General features: G+C 44.5%; 1 pseudogene; it reads right to left on the bottom strand.

The window, feature by feature from the left end:
- LOC130478586 (eukaryotic translation initiation factor 5A-1-like) overlaps positions 1-17,226 on the bottom strand; it is a 145,900-nt pseudogene that overhangs the window by 64,213 nt on the left and 64,461 nt on the right.

The raw sequence follows: 17,226 nt of genomic DNA, 5'->3' as shown, positions 1-17,226 counted from the left end.
CTTAATTAATCAGCCTCTTGCATACTTCTCTTTATATATGTTCTGGTTGTTTTAGTGCTTGAAATTTGGCCTTGAGCGCTTAATCACTCCAACACCTGAGTTTTTCCCACAGTGGGACTTCAACACACCTGGCAGTGTTCTCTATGTATTGTCAATATTTGAAGTGTTGTTAGGTTTTTGGAAGGTACATCAGGAGACTCTAGTTGTCTTTCTTATTTCCAGTACTGAGTTGGATTTTCAGGATAATGAATGATAGGACAATGAGACAAAAGGACAACTAGCCCCATCTGATTTGGTGCCTTCCTAAACCAGGGACCAAGTAAGTGACGGAACTATTCTATTTTTTCTAGTTAGAGCTAAGCAGATGTTTCATAGATCTCCCTTTTGGAAAGGCACTATGGCAGAAGATATTTGGTTTAAAATCAGTAGAGGTTAATCTAAACCAATCACTGTTTGAGATTTCAGTGAGTCTTCATAGAAGCATCACATTTCTTCTGCACAGAGGCAGACAGGAGAATGATCTGGAAGTGATGTTGAGTAATAATTTGGAAACAAATGTTCAGTACCAAAGGGCATATAAAACTTAATGTGGAGGCTGAAGACAACAGAAGACTAGGTACTATTTATGGTAGCAAGTTTTACTTGATTTAATTGATAGAGGATCTAAGTACTGATTTAGTTGCTGATTGAATCCCTCTACAAAATGGGATTCAAATTGTAGGTCCCACCATTGTTTCTTCTACACAGATGTGCTAGCTGCATCTGCTGTGTGTCAGATTTATTGAACCTCTTCCCCAAAACCTAGATATGGCTTTTCCTTCCAGTTTGTATGTGAAGCTACCAGATATTTTTCATTGAAAGGTGAAATTATTATGGCTTTCTTTCTGGCAATAAGAACCACATACAATTGAAATGAGCATTGACACAACTTTTACATTTAGAACTTCCTCAATTTGCTTTTCTCCCCAACAGGGAGCAGCTTACAACATCATTCTTCCCTCATCCATTTTAACCTCACAACAACCCTAGGAGATAGAAGAGCTAGATTCAAGTCCAGTAGCATGTTAGAGACCAGCAAGATTTTTGGGTATAAACTTTCAAGAGTCAAAGGTCGCTTTGTCAGAGCTTTGACTCTTAAAAGCTGCTATCTTGAAAATCTTGTTGGAGAGCCAGCATGGTGTAGTGGTTAAGAGTGGTGGACACTAATCTGGAAAACCAGGTTTGATTCTCCACTCCTCCACATGAGCGACAGACTCTAATCTGGTGAACCGTGTTGGTTTCCCCACTCCTACACATGAAGCCAGCTGGGTGACTTTGGGCTAGCCACATTTCTATTAAGAGCTCTTTCAGCCCTACCTACCTCACAGGGTAGTTAAAAGAGAAAGTGCCAAAGCAGGACTACAGCTGAACATCAAGAAAACAAAAGTAATGACTACAGGAGAATTACACAACTTTAAGGTTGACAATGAGGAAACTGAAATTGTTCAAGACTTTCTATTCCTTGGCTCCACCATCAACCAAAAGGGAGACTGCAGCCAAGAAATCAGAAGGAGACTGAGGCTCCACCACCACCACTGAACTCAAATCTGGCTCTTCTACTGCAGACCAACATGGCAATCCTCAGAACCTATGAGGTAGGTTAGGCTAAGAGAGTGTAGCCCTAAGATACCCAGTAAGTTTCTATGGCAGTGTGGATCTTCAAACCTGGGTCTCCAGATCCTAGTCCAACACTGTAACCACTTTACCACACTGGCAATGATCTAAACTTGTTCATTTTAAACATAATTCGGGCAGTGGTATGTTATTGTTAAAAGAAATACTCCAAAAATGTTAAAATGGTCTTTCTTTTCCATAATGAGTGGTAATATCTTTTTTTAATTGTTTTTTTAAATAATTAACAAAAACATATACAATAACAAGCACTCAGAGTTACACAATACAAAACCGCAATAACAAAAAAAATACAATACATCATTTGTCATGGTTTTTGTTGTTGCTGTTATTGTGCTGCTTTGTTGTTGTTTAAGTATTAAATTATTAAAATATCCCACACAACTAAAAAAAAACACTATTCCCTCCAGGAAGGAGTTCTTCATGCCTTCCTGATACACAAAATTATTTACAACAGATTGATTAATCATTCCTTTTGAAGCCAAATGTTACTAAAATTGACGGATGAGTCTATTAGCATACCAGGCAACAAGGAGGACTGGCTTTCTCACACTGTTGCTTCCTGATGAATGATAGCAATCCTCAAAGATTTAAAAAGCTTTCCTAGAGACAAGGGAGAGTCGTCATTGGCTAGGATGCACCTGTGTTTGGTTCAAGTTGCAGCAGAGCAATCAGGCTGCTGATCAAGAAGTGCTCAAAGAATAATTGTACAGGGAACAGATTGCTGATAGATGGTACAAAATCTTTCTGGGAGACTGAACAACGGGTTTCCCCTATCATTACTGCCATTGTAGCAGATAGGACCACGCTACTTCAAGTCTTGGGGGGGGGGGATCCAAGCATCCCCTGCTTAATCTAGGTATTTCTGTCACATTGCTATAAACAATTCTTTTTTCTTCCGCACTTTGGCAATCTCCTCTTTTTCCAATTTTCTTGACATTCTCAATGTCATACCTTTCCTTCATCATATCTTCATTAACAATTTAGCCTCTGGCCAAGGACAGTCTCTATTTCATTGCTCTTTATATGATGTCTAGCAGCGCTATCCTAAGTCTGTTGAAGTCAAAGGGCGTAAGGATGTAACTGTGCCTAGGATGGCACTATGGTTGTTGCAAGCACTTACTGAATATGAATAATATTCATATTATTAGACAACCATTGTGGTACTTCTAGTTATTCGGATAAATTTCTTATTCTCCTGATCTGGGGTGGGTGGGTGGGACCACATTCAGTTCCTGAATGGAAGAATCTTTGTGTAATTTTCATCAAGTAGTCACTATTTGGGACATTGTAAATGGTCTCTGTGTTGTGGCTTTTATGGAAATGCTTTTCAGGAATTTCTTGCAGCACCTGTCTGGCTAAACACTCTAGTACAAGTTTCCCAGTGCTTACTTTTGCTAGAACACTGACCTGCTTATTGATCCCTTTCCCAGATGAGTACCCCTATGACTCAGAGGAAGTGCCATTTCAGTTTCGATGAGCAACCTTCTCTCTCTTCGCAAATATTATATAAGCAGTTGGGGCACAAACTTCACAGTGACCTTTTCAAGCCTTTACTTGTTTCCAAATCATAAGAACACAAGAAAAGCCACGCTGGATCAGACCAAGGCCCATCAAGTCCAGCAGTCTGTTCACACAGTGGCCACCAGGTGCCTCTAGGAAGCCCACAAACAAGATGACTGCAGCAGCATTATCCTGCCTGTGTTCCACAGCACCTAATATATTAGGCATGCTCCTCTGATCCTGGAGAGAATAGGTATGCATCATGACTAGTATCCATTTTGACTAGTAGCCATGAATACCCCTCTCCTCCATGAACAAAAATGCATTTTAAAGTTTGCCAGTGTGAAAAGGAAGTGGCAGATAACAATCCTTTTGAAATATTAACCACGGGAACTTTATTGAAGTTCCTTATACTAAATATCAGCAACACCAGAAAATTGGGGCAAGTGAGATAAAAGGAATGTACCTTTGTTCCTATGGTTTAGATTGCAAGTATGGGTATGAGATGGGATTTTTAAGACAGTACGACATGAGTTCGATCCTGATGGGAGTCAGTTTCAGGTAGCCAGCTCAAGGTTGACTCAGCCTTCTATCCTTCCGAGGTTGGTAAAATGAGTACCCAGCTTGCAGAGGGGAAAGTGTAGATGACTGAAGAAGGCAATGGCAAACCACCCTGTAAACACAGTCTGCCTAGTAAACATTGGGATGTGACGTCACCCCATGGGTTAGGAATGACCCAGTGCTTGCATAGGGGACTACCTTTACGTTTTTACTTCTCTGCTGTAAAAAGGTAAAGGTCCCCTGCGCAAGCACTGGGTCATTCCTGACCCATGGGTTGACGTCACATCCCGACGTTTCCTAGGCAGACTTTGTTTACAGGGTGGTTTGCCAGTGCCTTCCCCAGTCATCTTCCCTTTACCCCCAGCAAGCTGGGTACTCATTTTACCATCCTCAGAAGGATGGAAGGATGAGTCTACCTTGAGCCAGCTACCTGAAACCAACTTCCGTTATGATCGAACTCAAGTCGTGAGCAGAGCTTGGACTGCAGCTTACCACTCTGTGCCACAGGGCTCTGTAGCTCATGAAAAAAAAAAAGACAGAACCATATGACTGAGATAGTAAATGAGGACAAGGCAGACATGATTCTTCACTTTTACTTCTTCTGTCTCACCCTATCTCCTGATCGCCTGTAGATTAATAGTAGTGAGAGCCCAGGTAAGTGATCAAGCTAGCTGGCGGAGATCTCTGTCACTCAGTGTGTTGCTGGAACACTGTATCCTGCCATGTGATAAAATGGTGCAAAACACCTGAGTGGCTTAACTACTCTTGTCCCATAAGAGAATGCCTGTCATTTTTTGTGGCTGTAGGAAAGAGCAAGAGTCCAATAGCACCTTAAAGACTAACAAAATTTCTGAGCTGTTTGTGGTGGTTAACCTGCTGAAATGTCTTTCAGATTCCGCCCCAGTTCTGGGTGAAAATAAATAAATAGAGCTATGAATACTTCACCGAAAATTAGTTTTAAGGTTTGTAAATCTCATTGAATAAGATGTGGGGGAGTTCTTTCATATTGGAAGCCTTACATTTTCTGCATGCTGATGGGGTTGCAGCCTGGGATCACATGGGTCTCCAGGTTGGGTAAAGTGTTACCCTGTTCTTGGCCTTATAGGAAGTTGCATCCCACTTTTAGCTTGCATAGTTTTTCAGGCTGGGATAACGATAACTGCTAACTGCTACAAATGTGTTGGAATTCCTCTTAGGTTGTGACTGTACAATACACCTGACACATGCCGAGTCATGGGTGTGCCACATTTGCAGTCAGACATAGACCGGGGGAACTCACCTTAAAAATCATTTGTCCACTTAGCACGGTGAGGGAGTGCTGCAAAGGGGGAGAAGGAACTTGGAGTTTCCCTGTTACCCTACTTTTGCCAGTGGAAAGGATGGCAGCAGCGGAGGGGGTCTTTTTGCCCCCTTTCCCTGAATCCACATGGCTGGTTTCCGTATTTATTAATGAAAGGCAGTGTTGCGGAAATGATGACTGTCTCATTATCATGACCTCTGTGGAAAGTGGGATGGACTTTCCCAGCTGTGATTCCTCTAATGCTGGAATGTAAAGTATCAAAGGTCAGTGTCTATTCTAAAAATATGACAATTGTTCTCTTGAAGCATTTTTTCTGGGGCATCCTTACTGTAGCCCCCCGCGGTTTGGGATTGAACAGTTTGTACCATATAGGACATAATGTTGCATGAAGGCCAGGAAAGAAGCAAAGGTTCAGAATCCAGTTTCTATAAACATGGCAATGCAGTTAAAGCAAAGGCTTTTAGAGCCATTATAAGATCATAACAGCTAAAGAAAGGTCTCCCATCATTTCTTCTCAAGTCTCCCTTGGACACTCCTAATGGACTGAAGTGATGGAAATGCCAGACTTAGGAATGTCGGCAGCTTTGGCCTAATATAGTGTACCATTCACATTTATGTATTTATTTTCAGCATTTTTAATTTGCATTTCTCCCAAAAGGGATTCCAGGGGGGTTACAGTATTAGTTAAAAAAGCATAAAACAAGAGAACACATTCCTTCTCATGCCGCACGAACAGACCAACCCCAAACTTTTGACCACTTTTCATTTTGCTTTCAATCACCTATGAATTCATAAGAAAGACTCAAGCCATTTGACTTCTCAAAGGATGAAAACGCTTTATCCTCCTTTAATCCCTGTTTCAGCCAGGATTCAGCCTGGATCGAACACATGTGTTTTGCCTAATGTGCGTTCAATCCTGGCTAAAACAGGGATTAAAAAAGGATAAAGCGACCATGCGTTTTCACCCAAAGTCTCTCCAGAAAGCTAACGCAGCGGCAGATCTAGGCAGGCCATTCCATAAAGCAGGAGATGATCAGTTCTCAAAGCCTTTTGGGAAATTGACAAGATTGTGGAGGAAAGCAAAACTGAGTTGGGGGAAGAAGTTAATTAGCACCTTAATTTGGAGAAGGAAAGGAGCCTTCAAGACAGGTGGGTGAACAAGTAACGAGTGATGTATAGCAAACCAATGTATACATGTGAGTCAGGGGCCACCGAAGGTTTTTTGGCACCCTAGGCAAACTGTGACTTTTGTACTCCCCCCCCCCCCCGCCAATCAACATACTCACACAAACCTAATGGAATACGAACTGTGTAATTCTAAGGGCTGCAATCCTAAACATGCTTACCTGGGATAAATCCCATTGAAGATAGTGGAATGTACTTCTGAGTAGGCATGGTAGGAGAGCAGAGTGATAAGCTGCAGTGTGTGTGTGTGTGTGTGTGTGTGTGTGTGTGTGTGTGTGCGTGTGTGTAAAGTGCCATCAAGTCGCAGCCGACTTATGGTGACCCCTTTTTGGGGTTTTCATGGCAAGAGACTAACAGAGGTGGTTTGCCAGGGCCTTCCTCTGCACAGCAACCCTGGTATTCCTTGGTGGTCTCCCATGCAAATACTAACCAGGGCTGACCCTGCTTAGCTTCTGAGATCTGATGAGATCAGGCTAGCCTGGGCCATCCAGGTCAGGGCTGCAGTCAAAAGCTCTGCTCACAACCTGAGTTCGATCCCGATGGAAGTGGGTTTCAGGTAGCTGGCTCAAGATTGACTCAGCCTTCTATCCTTCTAAGGTCGGTAAAATGAGTACCCAACTTGCTGGGGGTAAAGGGAAGATGACTGGGGAAGGCACTGGCAAACCACCTCATAATAAATGTCAGGATATGATGTCACCCCATGGGTCAGTAATGACCCAGTGCTTGCACACTGGGACTACCTTTACCTTTCAGGCATGGTAGACATGTGTAGGAGGAATACTCATTCAGCTTCCTCTCTGTCCTGCCCCCTGGATGCCTGGGGCTGCGAGTGGCCCACTATCTCTTTTCGTGCCCCCTCAGTTCTGGCACCGTAGAAAATTGCCTAAGTTTGACTAGAGAGAGGCTGTCCCTGGTGGGAGTAGCAATGGGCAGTATTCTCTCAAAGGGCAAGTGAAATCAAATGTGGAACGGTGTCTTCTGGCTTACTTTCCATGCATTGCTGCTACTAGAGATAGTTTTAAATAAAAATGGGACATAATTTGTACTACTGTTATTTGAGACATTTGTATTAACAGATGCCTTCTCCTGCATGTCTGCTTCACAAAATTGTCCCACCTACTTGATGGCTCTATTTGAATCTTACAAAGGGTGAAACAGAGATATAGGTGCGCTTTACAAAGGACTTGGTTTTCTTCCTTCCTATGCTGTTTTATTTTGGAATTACCATTCTCAACAGTGAGTGACTCTAGTCCACTTAAAAGATCAGAAAGGGAAGTATGCGCGCTAAAAATAAGGATGGGCAAAGGCTTACTATAGCTCTGAGCTTTCCTCAGTAGGCCTCTTGTGCTTACTGGACTGCCAACAAAATGGGAAGGGCTGGCACAGTGTGCTCTCCTAATCACCTGTCCAAGGCTCATGCAGGAGATGTCTGTGCCAGCTTGTCTTTTTAACAGCAGTTTTATCCGCAGTAGTGTTCTGCGCCTCTGTGCCATGAAAAGCTTTGCTTGTTGACTTGTGCATACCCAATTACTGTTAAAGGCATAGCAGCAGGGATAGTATTTGTTCCCTAGTCGGTTGGCAACCCTAGCCAGCCCCACCAGAGTCCCAGTGTGACCGGCCTTTTCTGCCAGCTGAGGTTGGGTTGCCATGTCCCTCTTTGCCACCGGCAGGAGGTTTTTGGGGTGGAGCCTGAGGAGGGCAGGGTTTGGGGAGGGACTTCAATGCCATAGAGTCCAAGTGGCCATTTTCTCCAGGTGAACTGATCTCTATCGGCTGGAGATCAGTTGTAATAGCAGGAGATCTGTAGCTAGTACCTGGAGGTTGGCAACCCTAAACTGAGGGGACCCACAAAGCTTCTTTTGATTTGGAGGGACCAGGTTTGTTTTAAACTGTAAACCTTCTCCTCAGTTACCAGGTGTTCTAAAGGTGGCAAGTGTAAGGTCTTTGGGTTTGCTGCTGGGAAGTAAGCTTTATGGTGAGCGAGTAGAACACGGAAATCTCTGAGGCAGCAGTTGTATATAAATAACAAAAAAAATTCTTTACAGGTTGGTTTCAGGGAACAGATCAGCAGCTCATGTCACCAGATAGCCAGATAGCCATGTCACCAGATAGCCAGAGGAAAAACCTGGCTGAGGCACATAAATTTAAGTCATAGGTTTGCCAGTCTCCAGGTGGGACCCGGGAATCCCCTGGAATTACAGCTCATCTCCAGACGGCAGAGATCAGTTCCCCCGAAGAACATGGATGCTTAGGAGGGTGGACCCTATGACACTTTACTCCATTCAGGTCCCTGTCCTCTCTGGGCTCCATCCCCAAATCACCAGGAGTTTCCTAACCTGGATCTGGCAACTCTACCCCCCTCCATCTCTTGCCAATGGCTGGGGGCGGCGGGGGGGGGGGACTGGCAATCCTATGACTTCAGAGTGTGGTTTAAATTTTCTTCAATGCTTTCAAGTACAAGCAGGCTTTTCTGACCAGCCTAAGAATCACGTGAAAACCAACTGCATGACTGGCCTGGCTCTCTGAGCCCGCACAGTGATCAGGACCTATGGAATTTGGTGCCCCTAGCCCCTCCTCTTGATGGCCCTGGGCAGCCTCGTTTCTACAAATGTCTAGGCTTGCCAACCTCCAGGTGGCACCTGGAGATCTCCTATTACACTTGATCTCCAAGTGACCAAGTAATTCCCCTGGAGAAAATGGCTGCTTTGGAAGGTGGATTCTACAGCGTTCTACCCTGCCGAAGTCCCTCCCCTCCCCAAGCTCTACCTCCAAAATCTCAGGTATTTCCCAACCCAGAGCTGGCAACCCTAACAAACGGCCTTTCCATCACTCCTGCTAATGTTTTTACTGGCCCTTCTCTTGGGTCCTTACCATCACGCTGACAGGAAGGAATTAAGTAGCTGAGGCTTTTCCCATCACATCACTTTATCCCCATGCCATAAATTACTAAATTGCAGCATGTCCCTTTGCTGTTCAAGGCACAGGAGCAGAGCCAGTAAAAAAGCTGGCAGTTCTCACTTTGGCCAGTCCCTTACCCTCAATGCACTCCTGCTTCCTTTAAGTGTTGTGCAGCGTAATTCCAAACACAGTTACTCCCATCCAAAAGAAAGGTGTAATGTTGCTTAGAATTGCACTGTAACTGTATTATATGGTGAGTGCAAAATGTTATTAATCCAAAGAAATTATTTCGAAATGCAATCCACTCCATTTGCAGAAGTAATTAGAAAGGCTTAAAAGGCTCTCCACATGCAGAAGGCATGTTTACAGACCTAAAGGTCAGGTTGATGATAAATTGTACAGTCCAAAGAAATTGCAGTTGTTTGTATAAACTGAACTTTTGGTTTGCCAAAAGCCTTGCAGGCCTTTTTTTCAACGTTGCTTATATCAAAGAAAAACTGAATACGCTCCAAAATCAAGTGGGAAACTGATACTGGAAATGCTGCTGTTTGTCTGTGGAAAAACATTTTCCCCTTTTGACCAACCTCAATGGCTGGTGTCAAGGGGCCATTCCTCCTCCCCAGACTCACAGATGAACCCTGGGTTCAAATTCCTACTCAAGCCATGAAATGCACTGTGGGACGTTGGCCCAGTTATTCTCTCTCAGCCTAGCCTGCCTCACAGTGTTGTTGCGAGGAAGAAAACCATGGGATCATCCAATCCCCATATTCCAACCTGAGAACTTGGAGAAAGTAAATGAGTAAATTATGATGTCTTACGGAGATTCTAGTAAAATAAATGTACCATGCAATGCTGAAATCAGCTTACCCCTGACCTAAACTAGAATGCTGTTGTATTTTATTTTTAACCAAAACAGGGCATAATTTAGCAACAATAAATAAAATTTCTTTCGAAATTATGGACTATGGAGGAAAAACACCATTTTAACACTGAGAATGAAGAAATTGAAATTGTTAAAGATCTTCTTTTCCTTGGCTCAATCATCAACCAAAATGGAGACTGCAAGCAAGAAATCAAGAGGAGATTAAGAGTGCATTCCTAAGGAGAGTTACTCCAGTCTAAGCCCATTCATTTCAATGGGTTGGACTGGAGTAACTCTCCTTAGGAATGCACTGTAAGACACGGAAAGGCAACCATGAAGGAGCTAGAAAAGATATTTAAGTGTAAGGAAGCGTCACTGGAGACCAAGATAATTCATATCATGGTATTCTCCATCACTATGTATGAATGCAAAAGGTGCACAGTGAAGAAAGCTGACAGAAAGAAAATTGATTCATTTGAAATGTGGTGATGGAGGAGACTTTTACGAACACCATGGGCCGCCAAAAGTCAAATGAGTAGATTCTAGATCAAATCACCCCCAAATTCTCCTTAGAAGCTAAAATGACTAAACTGGAGCTATCGTACTGTGATCACATCATGAGAACACAAGACTAACCGGAAAAGAAAATAACACTAGGAAAAGTTGAAGGTAGTAGGAAAAGAGGAAGACCAAACGTGAGATGAGTTGACTCAATAAAAAAAGACATGGCCTTCAATTTGCAAGACCTGAGCAAGGCTGTTAAAAGATAGTGTGTGTGGAGGTCATTAATTGATAGGGATGTGGTAAGGCAGAAAACTTGAAGGACATTGGGCTCTCTCCACTTTTGATGGAGTTTAGCTGACCCTTGCTGACTCAGTTGGGGTTATACAGAATCCATCTTCATTGCTGGAGAAGCAAGTTAATGCAATTGCAGAAAATGCTTTCTACCAACTCAACTAGCCTATAGGATCAGTCCTTACCTTGATATGAGCCATACCACAGTAACATCAAGGCTGGACTACAGTAATGCACCCAACGAAGGCCTCTTCTCAGAGTCATTTTGAGAATTCTAGTTGGTGCAGAATGCCACAGCTCATCTATTATCGTGAGCTAGAAAGAGCATGCATACTATTCCCATGCAGCAGACACTCCTTTGGCTCCCCATTAGTTACAGGGCTCAATTTGAGGCTGGCTATCACAAAGCCCATCATGGCATTGGTTTCTCTTTCTTCGGGACCGCCTCCCCCCACCCCAATGCTCTGACACGACAGCTTCATTCATCTCAGCAGTGCCTTCTGCGGGTGCTAACCTGGACAAAATCAACAACTGCCTGTACACATGATTTCTCCATTGTGGCCCCCACCTTACAGATTGACCTGCCCAAGGAGGTCAGGAAAGCTCTAACTCTCCTGGCTTTCTGCAAAGTCTGCAAACCTTAATTATTCAAGAGGGCTTTTCTACACAAGTAATAGGGTTCACTGTACAATATGGTTATGTGGATAAATGATAAAGGACTTTTATCCACAAAGTTACATGGAGAAATGATAAAGGACTGTGGTGTATAAGGGACTGTGGTATACACTGTGTACTGAGTACTGTAAGCATTATCTTACCATGTAATTTTTGCACTGTTTAATGTGTCATGTTAATACTTATGCTTTGCTTCAGTTCCATCTTTTAGATTTCTGATTGGTTCCTGATTTTTACAAATCAAATCCTATTGCATTGTTTTGTTGATTGTATTGACTCACTCATTGTGTAATCTGCCTTGAGTCCCTGTGAAAAAGGCGGACTATAAATAATGTAAAGAAATCAATAAGGTGGAAATGACCTGATGCCACATAACACACACAGGAATTGTTAGGAGACAGCAGGAGCTGCATGGTCCAAAAAGCAGATACATAGAGTTTAGTTTCCCAGGTAAATCTTAAAAAAGATTTCTGAATATTCCCATTTGCCCCACCTGTGGAACTGGTGAAATTAGCTCCCCCACCCACCCGGCAATTGAAATGATCCCTTTGGAAAATTGGATCTGCTTTGGAAACTGGAGGGAAAAAATCCCCAGAGCCAATATCCAAGAACATCTTAATTCTTGACAGAAAGCCTTGTACTGCCAAGATCTTTTTGGCTTGTGTTTCTTCATGCTCCCAGCTCAGCCTCCTGGCATGTTCTATTCAGTGAAGTCCTGCTGAAGCTCCAAATTAGGTTAAAAGTGCACTAAGCTTTTGGAGGGCTCATATTCCAGTATGCATGGATTCAGCGCCATCTGTTGACAAATTCTTCTCACAACTGCTGAGAAATCTTTGGATTTTTTTAAAAAAGATTTTTGCTATGGACCATCACTGCTATCTACTTTTTATATCTACTTTGAGAATATCAGAATTTAGCCAGTGAAGAAAGGGGCACTTCAACAAAATGGAAATGAACATAGGACGTTTCACTGGGTAAAACTACCACAATGTGGCTCACGTTGACTCTTTACTTAGTACATCAACTAAAATTAATCTCCACAAACCTGAATTCAAGAAGTCGAAAGTCCTTTCTAGTCTATAGTGTGTCCCAAATAGGACAGATATTTATCTGATCCAGAAAAGGGTCCTGGTTTTCTTTTTATGGCAGCAACCATTGATACACATATTTGAGAATAAGAGCACTTTCACACATGCCAAATAATGCACTTTCATTCCACTTTCAATGCACTTTAACAATAATTTGCTAGTGGATTTTGCCATTTCACACAGTAAAATCCAGCTGCAAAGTACATTGAAAGTGGATCAAAAGTGACCTGTTTCGGTGTACTCAACAGGGCCTGCTTTGGGACAAATGCGTATAGATGAAGCTTCAAAAATCACTATCATGTAAAGTTTTGCTTCTAGCCTAACAATGCCTAATATTAAAGTTTCAGGTGGGTATCTGTAGTAGTGTATCGAAATTTGAGCCCAGAAGCACCTTAAAGACCAGCAAAATTTTCTATGGTATAAGCTTTTGTGAGTCAAGCATCCGCTATTAAAGGAATATGACATAAAATAGAGAGCTTAGTTCACTTTGTAAATTATCTTCTCATGAGGCTTAAGGCAGGTGGCATTGGCCTAGTCTGGAGAGGAAGCCCCTGTGTCATGCCAGGGAAAGATGCCAAGGCTCAGGCACAGTGCTTATATGGAAGGGAACTGAGCAGTTACCATCATGTCCATAGGATTGTGGAGAGGAGCGAAAGATGTTTCATCAGGATTGTGGATTCCAGGGAGACTAATTTTAAGGCTAAGCATGACTGTGAGTTCTATTGAGTCATGCACAATTGGTCAAAATCACTGCTGACCGAGGTCATCTGGCGAGGTCATAAGCTTTATTAAGTCGTTGATACATGTTGCCATCAGCGAACTTGTGCTTCTTTAGAGACACCAATTCATAAGTGGTGCTTTTGCTTGCGCTATGATTGCACAAGGACAAATTTATTTGAGGGAACAAGGTAAAGGGACTATTTGTGCTGCTTCAAAAATAAAAGGGATGCACAGGTAAAACAAGACCTTAAGATCCAAGCCCTTTTATTTACAAAGGTTTGTATAGTGTATATAATGAGTTCCACAAACCAAGGATTAGAACAACACAGAGAATATATAATAAATCAGGAAATCATTTGGAACAATTAAAAAAGTGGAATAACAATATGAAAGCAAGAGGAAGTAGGTCAGTCCCATCCCCGACAAACCCACAGTATGAATTCCTTGACTGTAAATAAGAGAAAACCCATATTCTTATTTACATCTTGACAGCTTCTATTTATAATGAGAATCCCCAAGTCTTAAATATCTCTGAAGATCAGCCTAGTGGGAAATGAAGCATCGATTATGCTTCTCATTGTGAGCTTTGGCTATTTGTTTCATGAGGGTGCCCTTGTGATAATTAGGAGCATAGCTCATGGCAATGTTGGAAAAATTTAACAGCGTTTGGAAAGGGAGGCATTTGTTAGAAACAAGACATCTCATAAAAACTTCTTGCTATGAATGTTTTGCAGAGAATGTGGGAGAGCCCAAGAGACTTAGAAAGTGACACGAGCAAGCCATATGACAGTGCCACACTTTGTACACTTGGCTCTGGTTTTCAGTTGTGTTTGGGCTTAACATCTGGGTGTCACGTTCTCACTTTAATTCTTCCATGAATTCCAGTTCCAGGAATGTTGTAAACCCAGCTCTCTCCAGCATGTTCTTTCCCCGTGGTTCGCTGTTCCACATTTCAGCATCACAGCAACCTCATGAGGTAGGTTAGGGTAAAAGAGAGTGACTGCTCCCAAGTAACCCAGTGAGTTTCATGGCACGGTGCATACCTGGACTCTGATCTCCCAGACCCTAGTCCAACATTCTTCACACTACACCACACTGCCTCTTGAATGCCTGTTCTCTTCAACCTCACCTCAATGGAAGACACACCACTGTCAATTACAAAGATGCCTTTTTATTAACTCATAGCAATTAAAATGTCAAAGTTGGAAAAATCTGCGAGAAAATTGTATCTGCTCTCAACTATGTACCATACACAACTACTGCAAATATTGCAAAAGATTTTGACTAGACCTCCATTTCATTAAATAATGAAGTGGGCCTCCAGAAAGCGAAAGCAATGCACAGTCCTCATTAAAGTGCCCCAATAGTCCTTTTTTGTTTTAGCCATAGCATACAATCCTACTACAATGCGGCTCTCTCTGCCTATTAGGGAAGCCTGAATCTCCCTTCTATCTCTGGGCAGACGCTGCCTACCCGTGTCTGAGTTTTCAGCCATTCCCCATACTGTGACGCCAATGCCTTGCACACCAGACACCAGCAGCGCGTCTACTCAGAAATAAGGCCGATGGCATTTACTCCGACGAAAGCATCTGTAGGCTCGCAGTCTAAACCAGTGGTTCCCAAACGTTTCAGGCCACCGCCCCCTTGGTTCCACAGACTCAACCCCAGCGCCCCCTAACCTATCCTTTAAAAAGCATTATTTAAAATAGGGGTTTGCATGACTCACTGAAGAAGATAACAACAATACAATTTCAAAACAGTAATAATTAAATGCTCATCTATTCAATATCAAATTAAAACTTTTTAGTTGAAATTAATTCACAGTGGGTAGCCGTTTTAGTCTATCTGCAGTAGTAGAAAAGGGCAAGAGTCCAGTAGCACCTTAAAGACTAACAAAAATATTTTCTGGTAGGGTAGGAGCTTTTGTGAGCCACAGCTCACTTCTTCAGAAAGCTCATACCCTACCAGAAAATATTTTTGTTAGTCTTTAAGGTGCTACTGGACTCTTGCCCTTTTCTACTAGCTGAAATTAATTCAACAAAACTGATGAACTTGACCCAGTGGTACCAGCTCTTCAAAATCTGGGGGGGCGGAGAATCTGATAGTTTCCACCACATTTGCCAGCATGGTGCCATAGCTTGATCTACTGCAAATTAGAGAACACAGTTGAAGGGGCCCAATTCTAGCGCCCCTGCCTCTTTATGCCCCCCCCCCAGGTAATCTCACCGCCCCCCAGGGGGTGGTACTGCCCACTTTGGGAACCACTAGTGTAAACTGAGCTGCTCGAGGGCGACCAGCGTGGGAGAGGATGCATAAAAAGGTTTGCTCCCAAGCAGCGTGGGCTTCGCAGTCATGTTTTTCCCATTGCTTTTAACCAAACCGGAAATTGAAAGCCCGGTGTATTAAAAACAACAACATGGTATAATGGAAATAGAACTATATATGATATCAATTTACTAGAAAAATAATAAGTATTAAATGAGCGTTAGGGAGAAACACTAACATACCACACCCTCATCTTGATACTTACAGGACAATGATTAGCACATTATCTTTGTTACTTTTTGCAGGACAATGATTTAGCTCAAACCCAACCCCTTTCTGACTATATACTACTCTTCCTACCCACTTGACACTGAGAGACCCTGTCCTTCAGTGTGACTCCTCTGAAGATGCCTGCCACAGCTGCTGGCGCAACGTCAGGAAAGAAAATACCAAGACCACGGTCACACAGCCCGGATAACCTACAAGAACCGATGAACCCTGACCGTGAAAGCCTTCGACAATATTTTGTTAGGGAGAAATTTTATTTAAAAACAAACAAAAAACATGGAACCCCTCGAAGGACCCTCGACGACCCGCCTGCCGCACGTGGCTTCTTCGCCCAGCGGACGCCTCCCGGTTCTCCCCGGGCTCTCCCGACGGAGATTCTAAAGAGGGGGCGGGGCTGACAGCGCTCCGGAGGCGGGGCCTCGCTACGCCCCGCCCCCTAGGACGCTGGTACTTCTCCGCTTTGTTCCGCTCAGCCGGGCGAGCGGTCCGGGTGATTGACGCGGGCCAAAGTTATCCCGGAATAAAGGCAGCACGCATGTGCCGACACACCGGATGTGAACGTCCCCTTTTTGGCCCCCCCTTCCTCCTCCTTCACCCGGGAGTCCGCTTTGCAGACGGGCGGCACCCGAGCCGAGCCGAGCCGTGCCGGTCCAAATCCCGCCGCGGCAGAAAACAGGGAGGGGGCGACGAAATGCACCGCCCCCCCTTTGCCTAACGCTTCAGAAAGCTACCAGAAAATAGTCGTGTTAGTTTTTAAGGTGCTCCTGGACCCCGGCCCTTTCCTCCTGCCTTCGACGCCGGTCGCACCCAGGAACTGAACCGGGCCAAACCCGTCCCAGCCCCCAGAGCCGCGCTTTAAGCACGACTCGCCCGGGTTGCCCCCCCCCCCCCCGACCCTTTGCAGACCTGCGGGTGGTGGTCGTTTTTTGCACGGGGCGGGCGGGGCGATGGACTTCCGAGGGAAGAAGTACGAGCGGGGCAGCAACTGGTCCGACCCGGAGGTGGCGGAGCTGCTGCGCCTGTGGGCCGACGGCTCGGTGCAGGCGGAGCTGGAGAGCTGCCTGCGCAACCAGCACGTCTTCAACCGCATCGCCGAGGCGCTGCGCGGCAAGGGCGTCCGCCGCACCGGCGACCAGTGCCGCGAGAAGATCAAGAAGATGAAGCTCGAGTACCGCCGCCTCAAGGAGCGCGGCGGGGCGCCCCGCGGCGGCGGCAGGGCCTGCAGGTTCTTCGACGTGATGGAGCGCGTCCTGGCCGCGCGGCCTCCCCTGGCCCCGCCGGGGGGGCTGCCCTCCGCCCGCCCCCGGCCCCCGCGGCTGCTGGACATCAAGCGCGAGGAGGAGGCGGACTCGGGGGAGCGCGCCTTCGCCCCCGAGCTCGCCGACCCGCAGGGGGGCTCGGCCGAGGAGCGCGAG

This window comes from Euleptes europaea, chromosome 6, assembly GCF_029931775.1.
Source record: "Euleptes europaea isolate rEulEur1 chromosome 6, rEulEur1.hap1, whole genome shotgun sequence".
Classification (NCBI taxonomy): domain Eukaryota; kingdom Metazoa; phylum Chordata; class Lepidosauria; order Squamata; family Sphaerodactylidae; genus Euleptes; species Euleptes europaea.
Note: the sequence above shows the minus strand (reverse complement) of the source record. Positions and strands in the feature narration are given on the sequence as shown.